Source organism: Columba livia, chromosome 4 (genome assembly GCF_036013475.1).
Source record: "Columba livia isolate bColLiv1 breed racing homer chromosome 4, bColLiv1.pat.W.v2, whole genome shotgun sequence".
NCBI lineage: Eukaryota > Metazoa > Chordata > Aves > Columbiformes > Columbidae > Columba > Columba livia.
The window spans coordinates 31,376,385-31,390,486 of NC_088605.1; the positions used below are offsets into that span (position 1 = coordinate 31,376,385).

A 14,102-nucleotide genomic window follows, 5' to 3' on the forward strand; every position below is an offset into this window, starting at 1 on the left:
AAAAACCCACGAAGGTCAGGAAACACAAAGCAAGCCTGTGGACATTTTATACTGTCTTTTCACATTCTGTTTGTTGGGGCTTTTCCTAAAACTTACTCATGTTAGCCAAAATAAACTATTCACTGGATTATTTGCCTTCTATCTTTTTGTTTTTCTCTTTGTTTTTCATTGGTTTCTTTAGATTGTAACTATAGGTCTCTTAAGGCAGACAGTACACTTTCCAGGATTTGTTTGAAAATAATGCTAAGGGTAGAATAAAATTAACATTCGAAGTATGCAGCTATCAGAAGTAGTATATAGGATATTTTAAACCCACAAACTGTTGCCACAGAAGATAGTGCTTTTGCATAGAGACAAGCATGTGGGATCTGCCAGTGTCACAAAAAAAACATATCCTTCCATGGCACAAACTTGTCCTGTCCTCACTGAAAGAGCATAAGCCAATTTATAGCTTTAATGAAATTATTATTTCCTTGCATTAGACTCTGTTTAGCTAGCCTTTGGAGCAGACAATAATTGTGTCAGTCCCTCTTCTAAGGATTGTTGTATATCAACTATTTTTTCACCTCTCAATCTCATATATTTTCCGTCTTACTCTGCAATTCAGATAATGTCTACAATGTCTGTCAGTTGTTTAGCATTATAAGTACATTGCATTCTGTTCATCTGAATCAGAAACATCCTGTGACTAAACATATAATTTGAATTATGCAGCATTTAGTCTGCATAAGATTACTGTTGCATACCAAATACCCTCTGTACAAAATGTCTTTCCATTGTCCTTTTTGATAAATTTATACAATCTAAAAGTACAGAGATAATCTGATAGGGAAATAACATCACATGGAATAGAAGCTCAGGCATTGAACAGAATTTAACTCAACTGTTTACACACTTCACTGCAGAAAAATTAGCCATATGAAGCATCAGACTGCACAGAAGTGTCAGGCTGCACAGATGGCAAAAGAGGTATCCTTTAGTGCATTATAGCAGGTTTTGTCTTACCTAGGATGCAAAGTAATCTTGCAGTTCCTCCCACATTTTAATGACACTTCAGAAACCATTAGTGAGTCATTTGCCATAGCAAAGCTGTAAAACTGCAGAAAGGCTGATTTTTCAGGAGAGACTGAAACTGACTACTAATTTGAAATTTAGTAGCAGGGTTGTTAATTTGTTTGGCTATAACTGAAACCAACATTTAGATACAAAAAAGGGTCAAATATAAAAATCTCATACTGTCCTGCATGCATATACCTGTTGTCCAGGATCCCTCCTGTTCATGCAATACCAAACCAGCAGTTCCTGAAGGGAGAGCAGAATGTGAAAGTATGAAAGTATCCAAGGAGATGTGATGGTTTTCCCCACAACTGGTGCTTTTCTATGCTTTAGGTAGATTTTTCATTATGTTCCTTCCCTTTCATCTTCTCAGACTCTTCTTGACCATGGTCTTGTTTCCTGGGCTATTATCATTTCCCATGATCTGAAAATAAGCAGGCAGCACTTTCTTAGTGCAAGGAAGTGGCAGGCAACGCCACAATATGGTCTGTCAGTGCATTTAGTAGAACTCCAGCTTCTACCAATTTCCCTGCTTACTGTAGTAGCAAATAGATGGCACAAACATTAACACACATTACATTGCCAAATCCAAGGCCAATAAGATACTAACTTTAGAAGCAGATTACTGCTGGTGCCACAAGCTTGTGTTCTCTTCTTTGAGACTTGTCTAAATTAGCTTAGATACTGAAATGGTCTTCAGCTGCTTTCAGTCCTAGAGAACAAAACAAACAAAACCAAAACAAAACAACACAACCTCAGTTTTCTGGTGAAGCTGCTAGATCTTTATTCTCATGATAAGCATTTTGTGCTTTCTCAGGCACAGTTTGTTTTGCAGATCTAAATGAATATTAGTGTCTGAAATTACAATGTTTACAACAATATTAAGCTTCTGGTCTGATCAGGACAAAAGCATAGCATGCAAAAATAACCAAATTGTCTACTGTAAATATACATTTGAGGACCAAATACAACTGCTTATTCCTTTAAAGCTATCTCTGTGTCAACAAAGTCCCAAACCTAGAAGCCAAGACACTTTCAGAGCCATATTCAAAAATCCAATGTATTGCAATGGAGTGGCACAGAGCCAGAATTTTCATGAGCTTCCCCAGTACTTCAAGGACATTGTTAGTGTTCTAGAATCTGCATAGGACCATCAAGACCATTAAGACCCTTTCTATGAACTCCTGCATTTAAATGAGGGCATCATTTGTCTGGGAACAGCTCAACAATATTACTACGGAAGAGCTATTATGACAGATCAAATGAGCATTACAGTAGTCTGAACACCATAGGAAAAATATTGGTATGCTATTTGCTAGTCAGAAAGTAGTAAAAGATGCTATTCTGGATTTATATCACACAGTAATGATCAGAAATTAACTGCATAACCATCTAGTGATTAATATATTCAGTTCTAACATGTTGAACAAAAGCTTTAGAAACATGTACAATAATAATAATAATAATTACGGAACACAGGATCCATTTCCAAAATAAGCCTGGTACAATGCAATCTGATGCAATAGTGACTTGATAATCAAGAGAATAGTACAACATATTACAATGCCTGCTTTATAGGCACTTCAATAGTTCTTTAACAAGACAACATATTGTAATGAATGCAGAAAAAGTTATTATACTATCCTGGCTTCACAAAATCTTTGTGGTAAAAGTAAGGAGAAAAAAAGGCAGAATAAAGCTAAGCATTCTAAAGGTCAGACACCAATTTTTCAGCATTTCAAAATGACTAAACCATTTACCTAACATTTGGTGTGTATATTTTTCTTCCAAGTTGCACAAAGCACATAAATGTAGAGATTACATAAAGTAACTCTTGGACAGATTAATTTCACTGTATTTTTTTAAATCATAGTATGTGCAATCTAATTCAAGAGATAGGCAAAGCTATCTTACCCTCTGGCCAACAATATTCTCAAGAATACTAAAGCAAGTGGCTTGGGTTTTCTGGATGGATTTCAAAACCGGTTTGTTTTTCAGACATGTTCCAGAAATATAAAAGTTAAAGAGAAAAGAACATTTCTTACTCTCTGTTCCTCCACATTAATGCTGGGGCTTATCGCAATCAACAGTCTTATAGACTTGGATAGTGATCTAATAGTTCTCTTCTATAATTTTTCCAGGTCCAACGTTATGTTACTTAAAAACAACAGCAATTTTAGTAGCTATTTCACAAAAACAACAGCAACTTCAGTAACTATTTTACTTCATAAGTCAAGCAGAAGAGGGGTGGGGTTTTTTTGCTATCGTCAGATGATTCATGAGAAATAGGAATCTGGAAGTTGCCTAGAATTTGCCTGAAAATGAACTATTCACATAGCTGCAGTCACAGTTGCCAGTTCTTGATTCCCACACTAAAATCAGAATTTTAAAATCCGTGATCTCTTCAGTCAGCCTCACTTTCCATAGCTCATAAAGGAGAGTTTGTTTCCATAATTATGTTAAGACCATTTCATAGCCCAAAATGTTAAAGGAATACCAATATGTTGCATTTCTGCCCATGATGCTTTTTTCTTTCCAGCTGGTATGTCTTCAACTGGACTCTGCTGTGCACATTAACTCATCTTTTCTTCCCAGCAATTGATTTGTTTTTGAGAGCAGCCACTGACTGCATTCAGAGGCTCACTGCATGATTTCTGTAATAATTTTTAACTTGATCCTGGTCTCAGTGAAGCAGAAATCAAAACACTCACTGATTTTAATAGTTCAGTATTAGATCCCTTACCTGTGAGACTTACTGCAGAACAAGGGACACATTCTATGCGAGAGTGCCAAATAAAGGAGCAGAAGGATGATTTTGCAAGGCACCTTGAACAATATCACATATCCATCTCTCATGTCTCTCTTTCACTATCAGAGTAGGATAGTAGGGCCTGATGTTTGATTTTTCCATTCCTTAAAAATGTCCATTTGAGTTGAACAGGTGTATAACTGTATCATTGCAAAGTTTTCTGCCTTTGTTCTCGAATCTTGAGTGTAGGCATCACTAAAGCAGGAAACCACTCCATCTATCCAAGTTTGGTAAAATCTGGTAGAAAACAGCATGATCCATTTTAGCTAATAATTTTAACAGTATCACCATAAATCATGAAAAGCTTTTCATTGAGTTGCTTTGAAAGTGTGTTATGAGAAGCTGTAGTTTCCCATAATTATTAACTCTGTCATGAGTGCCTTCATTTTACCTTAAATGGTAAAAGTTATTAAACAAGTCTCTGAAAACTCATTTCCCAGACAAGTAAAATGCAATTTCCTCAGGTTCCAAGTTCAGTTTTACTATACATTTTTCTGTATGTAACTCACTCTACACTGCATTTTCCAAGCATCTCAAACCCACTGGACAAGGAGTTATAATGTCAGGTCACTCACTAGGTTTTTAATTTAGTTTTGTACAAGAATATACATAATGTTATGCAATTAATTTATTAAATATCTTAAGGTCACTGGCCAACAAAGTTGATAAATCTTATTTATGTCTTTAGTTATGTTTTTGAGGTAGCATTGTCACTTTATGATGACATTTTGAGAATCATAATGTGACTGGAAATTGGTTTGAGATTTTTTATCTATAGTTCACCAACTTCATCTTTTTCTCTATGACTGAGCTGATTTTTTACAGACATTACTGTGGCAAGTAATAATTTGCTCTCATCTTTTTTTTCAATCACCTTTCAAGAAAAACAAATCTCTTCTTCAGATGAAGAAGAAAACTAGGATAGCTTGTACATTTACACTATAAAAATGTGATATGTTTTCATGTTGTTTGGATCCAGTACATAAGAGTTACTGAAGTTCTCAAAATCCATTTAAACTTCTCAATACTTCTTAGAGTACTTTAAGTATTTTTTTAAATAAATTTGCTTTTGAAAATCATTCATGTGCTAAAGGATAACATATTAGCTTTGATTAGTTATTCAAATCTGTTCATAGAGATTTAAAAATTATTTTAGCATAGCAACTGAAATTACCAACAAATTAATAAGATCTTCCTAGTTCTAGTGTTTATCATATTCTGGATAAGACATTCTATAAATTCACACCATGTTTGCAACTCATTTTCCAGTGACAAATCTCAGCAGCAATTGAAACTGAAACCTGTTTAGTCAGATACTATGAATTGAACCAAAATCCAGGTAATCTATGAGCCTTACAGGAGCTGAATTATTGCTAGCTTTCAACAGTGCATTGCTTTGTTATGCAAATGCCCCAAGTAAGCCCATTCACTTATGATTTCTATTACATTTTCACATCAGGGTGATTTTCCATTACTTCATTTCTCTAATAACACATGTTCATAGCTGTGGGTTAGTATTAAAGAAAATGACCTGAGGAGATTTGAGTTAAGTATTCTGCCCAGTAGCCTTGTAGGTATCACGAATGAGGGATAGTTGCATGTTCTGTATAAAGCCATTTCTTTCTAATGGATTTTATACTGAATTATTTTCTTACTAGTTGTAAAGTTTTATATAGCAGTGTATCACCTACATCCTAAAATTGAAAGATAAGGAATAAATCTATAGTTCAGACAATGGAACCTGTTTTAGGCTTATATCAAGAAATGACTTCTTAAAATAGAGGAAATAATTGATTAACAGAAGGAAAGAGTAAATTAATCTATACCAGGTTTTTCGTGTTACATCATAACAGTTTAATGAAGGATGTTTGCCTGACTTATTTTTCCATCCTTCTTGATTTCTATTTGTGTGACTCACTGATTTATTCTCTTATTGAAATGGAATTCATACATATATCTATAACTTTTCACATTGCTATCTTAATACATACTGTGATGTCTTTAAAATTCCAGAATTTGGGAAAGGGAGTCATTATTTAAATCATTGGCAAAGAACAATAAATGCAGGGGGAAGAAAGGAACTGAGAAAACACTCACACTAAAATTCCTTATGGGAAAATTTCAAGCATGTAGGAAGGAAAATATGTCACTGCATTATTTTATTTTATTGCACACAGCTCAGGCTTACATACTGAACTTGACAGTTCCTAACATCTGAACATTCATTTATTTCACTCATTTTTCCTGTGTTTTTTAAATAATCAGTCACTAAACACTTCTTCACTTTATTCCCTTTCATTTGAACCGTGCAACCTGTCTTTTACTTTGAAATAATCTATAGGCAATATTTCTACTGCTTTAAGTGAAATGTATAAAGGGTTTGCGGTGGCTTTTTTTCCTTCCTGTTTCACAGAGGTAAGAAGAAAACTGAAGATTAAGACTGTGTGTATGATCGACTGTTAAGAGTTTTTCTAACAGTACTGAACACTCTAGTTTTGTCCAACAGGGTACAGCTAGGCAGCAAAGAGGAAAGCAGCCTTTGCATAATTTCCTAGCTCTGACTTTAAGGTACAAGCAAAATCATAGAATCATTTCAGTTGGAAGAAACCTTTAATATCATCAAGTCCAACCCTTAACCTAACTCTGGCACTAAACCATGTCCCTAAGAACCTCATCTATATGTCTTTTAAACACCTCCAGTGACGGTGACTCAACCACGTTCCTGGGCAAGCTGTGCCAATGCTTCACAACCCTTTCCATGAAGAAAGCTCAAAGAGTATGTGTTCAAGAGGAAAACAGATATATAGATGGGAAGAAAGGATCCATCTTACCAAGTTATAGTGAGTAAAGAAAGAGCAAGGAGAAAGTTGCGCAACCCAACTGCACCAAGTCTTTTGTTCTGGCCAAATTGTAGAGGATGGAGACAAGTTAAACTATTTAGGCAGCATTATTTAGCTTATGTTTCAATGTCAAAAAATGTGGCCATCAAGAAGACAAAAGACGGGGGGTGGGGGGGGCGGAAAACAAAAGGAATATATAGAAAAGAAGTTAGAGAAGGTTGCTGGATGTTCATACAATAAATTTTAATTTGCAAACAAGATGCATCAGAGTCTAGTAAGAAAGGAGTGCTATGGAGTTTGGATTTGTTTTTAAAAACATTGGAAACTTGGAAACATGTTTTGAAAAGCCAAATACGGTGCTATATACTTCAAAGTAGTGAATGGAGGAAAAAAAAAAAAAAAAACACAACACACCAAGAGAAATCACTGTTTAAATTAAAGATAAAGAACAGGAAAATATATCAAATGAAGGAGTAGCCAATAAGGTAAAATATGTCATCTTCAAAATGGTTTCTGCAAAGGTAATTAGTGAATAAAAAAGAATGAAATATTCTTCCTACAATAGTTTGGTTTTTTGAGGAAAGAGGATTTAATGCATTAAATGATCCAAGATACTGTAGCACCAAATGTCTGAAAAATATCAAGAGAAAACATGAAAAATAGGACCTGAAACTACTGAGTATTTGAACACTGAAAAGGTGAATAATAAATGAGAAGAGTGATGCTTTAGGAAAAAGAACAGATGATACAAAGGCAAGAGCTTACATTTTAAATGAGATTTTAATGTTCCTGTTGATAAATGCTGCTCTCATTAGCAATCTTGCCTCATAGTTCTATCATGCCAAGCTCTAGGCTGAAATACAAGTATTTTTATATTGATTAATTGATTAATAAATTAATATAATGAATTTCATTAACAGCAATTATTTGCTTTGGTAGTCTGCTTCCAGGTTTTAGAAAATGTTTTATAAATTACTCAACACCACACAGTTCATGCAAAAGTGTGCTGGAGCTAAACTCATATGATTTTTTAAAATCAAAAAAATATAGACAGAAATATATATACATAAATTAAATGGTGACTATTAACTTTAGGAACAAGAAAGCATAACAAATCACACTTAAGTCAAATGGTGTGAGCTCTTCTTTAAGAGTAGTTTTCTTCCTGGATGAAATCTTCCATACAAAAAATGTAATTATTTTTGTTTTATTCCAATTTTGTTCTTCAGTTGATGAGTCTCAGAATTTTGAACATGACTAATACGATTTTTTAAAATATCAAGGGTTATTCTATTTACCATCACTGAAGTCAATTGAAGTGAGAGTAAAAAGCAACAAAATATGTTACACAATGAAAAACTCTTGAAGAAAAATTCACTACAATATTCTTAAAAACCAGGCATCAGATTTTTGATATTTACCGTAGCAAGTTAGTTAGAAAAATACAATTTTGGTGTAGCCCTTGACATTTTGGCCAGGATATAAATAAAAGAGCTGTTAAATATCTATTCTTAAGCATACAATAAAATATATTTTGAAGTGACTTGAGTTCTTGAGAAAATGCTAAATTGTCAGTTCTCACAGAAATAAATTTCTCTCCATTGCTATTCTGACAATTAAGGGACAGATTTGGAGGTCAGTATATGAAACTCGAGAATGTAAAGTGCAGATGCCACTTGTTTTGCCTTAGTGAATGAGCTCGTACTTTATTTTACACTTCTAGAAAGTAACTTATCACAGGCTACTATCTGTAGCCCTTTCTTGTGGAGTTACTAGAAGTCTGCAGAGAATCAACCTCCTGGAACATTTGATACAAAGGCCTAGGAAAAGTAAAGATATTTCCTCAAGTTAGTACGCCTCGGATCAAGAAACAGGTTTTTGACACAGCCTAGACAAACAGTTCCAGGCATGGAATTTTTATATTATTTAATTTTAAATTTATTTTTATTATAACATTTCTTCTCCTCCTCTTTTTTTTTTTTTTTTTTTTTAATCCACAGCTCTATGCTAAGGAAAAAGTTACTATGCAACACATTTCTCCAAAGTTACAAGTATAAATGTTAAGGCTGCAAGTAAAATCATAAACGTATTAAAATCCTTTTTTTCTCCCCGAATATGACATAAAATGTAGTCTTTCCCTGTCTTCATCAGCAAAATTAAGTCTTCTTTTGATCAACTTATATTTTAAAACTGTTTTGAGAGAATAGATACAAAACGAAGTTTATGTTGTACCATGTTATGTGTTTACCACTACAGATATCTTAGCCTTCCCTTCTAAATCGCATAGCCCTACAAAATTCAGATTTTTTTTCCAAATTAAAAAAAAAAAGAAAAAAATGTTTCAACTTTCTGATTTAGGATTGGGACGCCATCCATGGACATGTTCCTGTAACTTCCTCCCGAGAAAATAAATTCCAAGTCCATTATAATATATAAGAATCTCGTTCAAATGTATTTTCCTTTCAAGTAACCTGTATCAACTGTTTAAAGTTACAGCTTCCCCTCTCTCCTTCCTTGTCAGCACACACAGAAAACTGAAATTAATCCAAAACAATAACAATTCTTGGCTTATCTTGAAAGCATCACTTATACCTTCAGACAGTCTTTTCCAATAGACAAATAAACATACAAATAAATAGCATGGAAAATGGTAACATTTGAAATAGTGGTAGTTGAAAGGAGGCTGCAGAAACAGGAAAGAAAGGCTACGCTTGGTGTGGAAGAGGCTGTGGGAGACAGCTTTTTTATTTCCAGAGAAACCAATATCTCCAAACTGTTGTGCTCCTACACAAGACCCTAATAGGAAGGACACTACAACAAGTTTTCTCCTGAACTGGTGAGAGTCAATAAGAGTCAGTAAGGAAAACAAGTTAGAATAAACTTAGAATAAAGACTAAACTCAGATTCGCTCTTCTCTTGTCCTCTGTTGTCAAATGAAATTCACAGTGTACCAGACTGTAGTTGCAAGAGAAAGACAATTTCATTTAAATGAAACACAGCTTACTGGGCTTTTCCTTTCCTTCAGAATAGAAGTAATTTCTGTTACAACATAAGCAATAGTCTTAGATTGAAAAAGCAGTTCCTATTAAACAAAACCAAAAGTGAGTATAAAAAGTTAAGTATCTTCAATCAATTGCCATTGGTTTTGTCAGCTATTTTTTTTATCTCTCTTATTTTTCAGAGTGCCTCATGGAGTGAATTGTATAAAGGGCTCTGCAACTCCAGAACTATATGGTAGCATCAGGCTATCCAGCAGCCAAGTTCAACATGTTAATTATTTCACTTTTCCTTTAGAGTGTAGAGTGAAGCCTGTTCTACCTTCTGCAAATGGTGACTAATTTAGAGCAGTTGGAAGGATGATAAGCTGTGACTAAAAAGTGATTAGGATTTGGGTGTGTCAGAAGGTTTTAGACCCTAATTCTTTCTCCTTTCTTTCTCATCACCCCAGACGCTGCTTCCATTTTTATCCCTGTAGCATCTCTTTGCTGTCACAAATGAACACTGGGATAATTAAGATTACTTTAAATATCCGTGTGCTGAAGTGTCTTTTGTAGATTTATTCAGTAAATAACAAGGTTTGTGGAAAGCTCTCCTTCTAAAAAATCGGTAAAGAAATCCCAGTTGTAAGGTTTTAATCTTTCAATGATGCTTCGTAACTTTCAGATTTTTCAGGCGAATGAAGCAACTGAAAAGGTTACAGAAGTGGTGCTGCTAATGCCAAGTGCTGATGACCAGACACATCAAGAATTTGTTTTATTTTCTCTTTCAAAGAGCTTTGACTGCCAACATGCATGTGGCAACACTCACAAGAAAAGAAGCAGAAAATTGAGATAATCTATTATAACCTATGAGCTCCTTGGCAGATATCACTTTTATGTATGTATTGGAAGACAACATAAAACCTAGTGTAGACAATTCTGGCAGAAGGGATACATTTAAAATCTTTCAGCAAATTGCGCTTAAAAATCGGCATGTACAAAAATCTGAGTCAGTTCTGCCATTAAATTAAGGGGTTTGTCACTGATGCAATCCAATATGTAGTTTGTCTTCTGCATTAGCTTGATGAGTTTCCAATTGTATTGTTAAAAACTGAAGTTTGTTGAAGTGTCGAAACTTAAAATGACATCAGAAAGGCCATTCTGAATTCAGGTTTGGATAATCAGTAACTCTGACCCTGTTTTATACTGCAACAGATATTGAAAAGGGCATCACTAGACAATAGATGAAGTGCAGAGTAAATTCAAAAGAGAGACTCAAGAAACAACTCTGGAAGCAAATTTTTCTTTTAGAAACAGGATGCACCTGCCTTCCAGCTCTAGTGAGGCAGACTATAAAGAATGAGGACACACTGTAGCTATCTCCACTTAATTTGCACATCCTAATCAAGACAGATAATTGCACTTCTTTATGGTGCCCAGTTCTGTCAGTCAGATGCTGGAAAGGACTTGGGACATCAATCTCTGTCCCTCTCTATGCTACATACAAGATGACTGTTCATCAATATTTGCATAAAGCTTCACTATGAAAACAGAGTATTTGCTTTCCAAAACAGCCCTTATGGTTCCTATTCATTCATTTATTCTTGATAGGAAAATAAATTAAAAAAAAAAAAAAAAGCAAAAGCAAAGCAGCATGAATTTAAGCATAGTCACTCCTATATTACAGAGACGTATCTCTGAAGAAAGTTCATGTTGATGTGAATGTGCCCAAATATAAAAGATCCAAGTGACTATTCCTCTATCTGCAGTCATTAGGAGAGAATTCTTGTAACTGCACGATTTAGTAGACTAGGATTTCCTTTTGAAAATTAAATTTTCTTCAGTTGTGCAATACTGGGAGAACCGGCCAACAGAAACTGTATTATTTTCATTACTATGCTACCAAGGAGTATATTACTATTATGTCAATTTAATTAGCATAGATGTTAATCACTTGGTATAAGTTGAATAGGATTTAGGGATTTTTAATGTATTTTTAAATGTCAAAGATTTCAAAGTCACATACTATATCTAAGAGAATTTAGAAATTGTGTGTTTTTTTCTTTTGGTTTATGAGTTAGTTAAAATAATGTTGCAAACAGATAATTAATTTGATTGCTTGTGCATAATGTTTGCGACAGAAGCAATGGGGCTGGGAGATATGTCTCCTCATCAGTATTTTGTCAAAAGGCTTTTCCAATTATAAAAAAATAAGAAATAAAAAAATAAAAAACAAAAAAAAAAATCTGTTGAAACCAACCTGGCTACCTGTTGCTGATGACTGTCAGAATGAGCAGTTCTGCCAGCTGACAATGACAATGCTGAGCAGGACAGAGAGAGACATCTTAAAAATAAACAAACAAATACAACAGCAAACCTATGACTGCAGTAATAAGATTCTTTCTGTCGTCCTTCAAATACAAACTCTGACAATACGTGGTATATTACAAGGACCTATGTGATGTTTCTAACAAAGATTTTTATGAGACGGTAACATTACAGTAGGCAAGTATGTGTTGACACAAAAATAAATGTAACTGGGCATCACAGCTACCAGTGGGTTGCATTATTAATTAAAACATATTCACGCAGTGAAAGCAAAAGCTTACATTGTATTCAATATCCATTGTTGCACCTTATAGAGGCTTTTATGTGTATGCATATTTGTCAAAAAAGATAGCAAATTGGAAATTTCTTGCTTTTTGCTGTTATGTAGGTGCAAAATTGTATCATGCAGATACTCCGCAACGAGGCAGATATCCTCCAGTTGTTTGTGCATAAATGGACGTGATACTCAGAACAGGAATTAGTATGCACATATGCTATTCTTATGGTGTGTAATAACCCCTAATTTGCTTAGACATGTAAGAAACCTGCATTGAAGACTTAGAAAGTGTATGCAAATAAATGTGTACATTTAAAACTCTACAAATAACTGGTACTACTAAAACCCACTTATTTGAACAGAAAGAAACATGATTATATAATAGATTCTGAGTTTCAAACACGTCTTGCAAGTGAAAAGAAAACTTGAAGACGGTGACGATCTTCAAATGTAAAGAAAAAAAGTGGAGCAAAAGTTGTTGGGACTCAAAATGTCCTGCAACTTATCCCATTATGTTACTTTGCTTTCTATTATGAATTCAAATGTTATTTTTCTCCTCAATTCTACAGCAGTGTCACATGCAAGATTGCCATGCACCGATCAACTGTTGAGTAAGACTTTAGCATATAAGGTGGAGCAAGAAGACAAGCTGTGCAAATGGCATTCATATAATGAAAATCTGCCCTTAAATAAGTTACTGTACCGTACAATCATATGCAAAGCCTGCAATTAACTGTCAGTATAAATTCTCCTTTGTCCAGAACAAAAGCAGTCTGTACATCTCTGAAGCAAAGATAACTTCAGTGGATGAGCAGAGACCCGGGACTAAATAAAATGTCCAAGTAAATAGCATTTTCACTGCAATAGGAGTTCAGTGACAGGTAGTAGGAGTCCAATCGTTCTGCAGCTTCCAGTCTAAAGGAGAATATCAGGAGGACAAGTGAACAAAACTACTGAAGATGGAAGACAGCTTTGAGAAATGCTTTTGCATCCATTCTAAGAAAAACATCAGTAGGATGAAGCATGCAGGTTACTGTGTCAAGTATCATAAGAGATGCCTACCTTATCCAGGAAAAGGGCATTTGTGCACAAATGAATGGTACAGGCTCCACATGGTCCCCAGCGGGAGAAGTTCAGTCCTGTTCAATGTGAAAGAACTTGGGCAGAGCCAGAGGACTGTGGAAATCCCTTGAGCCTCAGCCTGAGCAGTGTCCAGGCAGCAGAGCTGACCGGGTCCAACTGGCAGGTGCAGCTTTGCTCAGGAAGGGAATGGAGAAGTAAAAATGTTCAGAGGAGATCTCAAAAACATTAGAGGCTACCAGAGAGGGAACAAACATGAGGCACAGGCGTTTCTGCCAGATAACACTCAGCACTGAGAAGAGTCTTCTGGAAGCAGAAAAGACTTTGCTTTGATGTAAGACACCTTTCTCAGGCAAATAGGTTTCTGAGTTTTCTAAGCCCAGAGAGGAAAATATACCTACTAGGCAAGAAGGTACAGACCTCAAAATGAACCAGCCTGGAAACACTGAGGAGAGCCTGTTTTCTCCATGTATATTAATCAAATAGGTAAGAGCCAAATTTCAGACATAAAATAAAGAGTTCAGGGAAAGACAACCAGGGTCTCTGCTAGCATCTCTAGAGTGTTTTTAGTATACACACATGCCCAGAAACAGCGATGGAGATGTAGTTTCAGAACTTGTAAGAAGGAGGGTTATTCCATTTTTCGGGAACTGAGGGCACTTCTGGACATAAGGAAAGGATCCAAACTCAGCTGTAAGGAACCAAGGTGCTGATGCTTAAAATAAACAGGGCTG

At 35.0% G+C, this 14,102-nt stretch overlaps 1 long non-coding RNA gene across 2 annotated transcripts in view; it reads right to left on the reverse strand.

Moving 5' to 3' along the window:
* Nucleotides 1–13,778, reverse strand: part of LOC110357848 (uncharacterized) — a 69,012-nt gene extending 55,234 nt beyond the window's left edge. For both annotated transcript variants that reach the window (XR_010472225.1, XR_010472226.1), the window contains exons 1-4: nucleotides 13,351–13,778; nucleotides 3,800–4,102; nucleotides 1,667–1,768; nucleotides 1,255–1,480 (exon numbers count right to left, since the gene is read on the reverse strand). This is a non-coding gene — a long non-coding RNA (uncharacterized LOC110357848). The remainder of the gene's footprint in view (nucleotides 1–1,254; nucleotides 1,481–1,666; nucleotides 1,769–3,799; nucleotides 4,103–13,350) is intronic.
* Nucleotides 13,779–14,102: the final 324 nt, after the last annotated feature.